This window comes from Solanum tuberosum, unplaced genomic scaffold (genome assembly GCF_000226075.1).
Source record: "Solanum tuberosum cultivar DM 1-3 516 R44 unplaced genomic scaffold, SolTub_3.0 scf00078, whole genome shotgun sequence".
Lineage (NCBI taxonomy): Eukaryota > Viridiplantae > Streptophyta > Magnoliopsida > Solanales > Solanaceae > Solanum > Solanum tuberosum.
This window is the reverse complement of record NW_006239005.1, coordinates 922,748-925,089: the sequence shown is the minus strand read 5'-3', so window position 1 is coordinate 925,089 and position 2,342 is coordinate 922,748.

The following is a 2,342-nucleotide window of genomic DNA, read 5'->3' as shown; positions in this document are numbered from 1 at the left end:
TGTATTTGTTTGTATCTATCAAATGTATTTGAGTGTACTTGTCTCACTGTTATTGTATCAAATGTATTTGTTTGTATCTGATATTGATTACACATTTGTATCAATGAATCAAAGTGTACCTATTGTTTTTTTTTTTTTTTGTATCAATGTATTGTGTATATTGCATCTTGTTATAAATTTGTATCAATATATTCAAGTTTATTAGGTCTTTCTTTTACATTCGTATCATGTATTTGAGTCTATTTTTGTTGACTATTATATATTTGTATTAATGTATTTGAGTATTTCTATAGTGTATTCATCACCAGAATGCATTTATATCAATGTCATAGCAATGTATTCAAGTGAAAAAAAGTCTATAACAACAAAAAAAAATTATTTCAATGTCACGTGTAATAGTTAGTGATTCAACAAAATCAATGAAGAAGAATTTTTTCTGTAATGCAATTCCTTTGTTTATTAGGGAAAAAATGTTGTGAGATTTCATAGTTCCATTGAGTATGGAAAATTGGGATATCATGCCTAATTTCCTTTTAAAAAGATACTACATAATTAATGCACTACATTAAATATTGTATTTATATTCAAGGTAACCGACTAAAAATAACATATGTATACTAAAATATAACCACCAAACATGATGAATATATATTTAAATATAGTTGTATAGTCAATTAAAAATTAGTTATAAATAATAATTATCTTATTTATAACTACTGAATTTTGTTAACCCTAAATTATAGTCATTTCTATGAGTTGCCCTAAAATATTTTAGCTCAACACTAAAAATTGTCTTGTAATGACTGTGTTCTCCTATTTTCAATTATTCACCATGCCCATTTTTTGTCGTTTAAATATAGCAAATTATAAAGTATTTAAGAGCAACAGGACAACAATTTGTAACGTCAAATCAGGTGCATAAGGGTAGGCCAGAGGTTATATATGGATTCTTTTTCATACTCCATCATTAGACTACCAAATCAATTACTCTCTTCGTTCCATTTTATGTGAGGTAGTTTGACTCGACACGGAGTTTAAGAAAGAATGAAAGACTTTTAAAACTTGTGATCTAAAATAAATGATAGAAATTTGTGTGGCTGTAAATCATTTCAGATAAAATAGACATTTTATAGTAAAATTGTTACTTAATATGGAAATGTGTCATTCTTTTTTGGACTGACTTAAAAGGAAAGTAAGTCATATAAATTGGGACAGATGGAGTACTTTTTAAGAAAATAAAAAATTATATTATATAATCAAATTATACATATAACTTCCTCGTGAAAATTGTATATACACGTCTAATATTTAGTTATTTTCAAGAAACTTAATAAAATTTTTTACAATAATCCTTCTTCATCTTCATCTACTACCTTATTCTTCTTATTCCTCTGCTCCCTTCTTCTTGCTTATCTTTTAGTTTTAAATTTGACATACCGCAAACATGAATTATTTCGAACGAATTATATATCAAAAACTTTAAATGATCAAGAGAATTTAATATCTAAAATTTTGGGGTTGTTGAGAACTGATTTTGAGTTGATCCATATAAACCCATAATTTCAAAGATATAATGAATTTCAATAGTAATAAGGATTTTAAATATTAAACTCATAAAATTTAAATCGTCAATCCAGGTAGATCCACTCTGGTACTAAAAAGAAAGAAGTTTTATAATAGAAAAGGAAAAAGTCTGTATATATAACTCTCTCATTATTAGTGAATCACTTGCTACATCTAAATTTAATAATGGAGCCGTGGAAAGACCTGAACGGAAAGGTAGTGATGGTGACAGGAGCGTCTTCAGGAATTGGGCGAGAGTTCTGTCTCGACTTAGCCAATGCCGGTTGCAGCATCATTGCTGCTGCCCGTCGTGTTGACAGACTGAAATCTCTCTGTGATGAGATTAATTCAAAGGTACCCGGGCATGCAATTGTGGTCCAGCTTGATGTTACCGCTAATGGTGCTGCCATTGAAACTGCCGTACATTTAGCTTGAGCATAAGCTATTGGGTTCACGTGAAGCTCTAGAAATGGACAAGTTAGAGGAAACATTATGTTGGTCTTGTCTTATTGTTCAATTGTGTTCAAGTGAAGTGTATCCTGATACAGTTATTTAAATAATTCACATAAATGCATATGTATAGAAGTTTTATACATTTTGTTTTGGCTGAATTATCTTTGTAAAATTAGTTTAATTCCACATGCATCCTTTGAAGCCTTGATGCATGCCAATAGTTTTTCCAACTTTATAGGTTTGAAATCTCCAAGAGTATGTATGAGAAGGTTATATTTTTGTAAAGCTTTTAGGGGCCGTTTGGTTGCTGGTTAGAGTTATGCAGG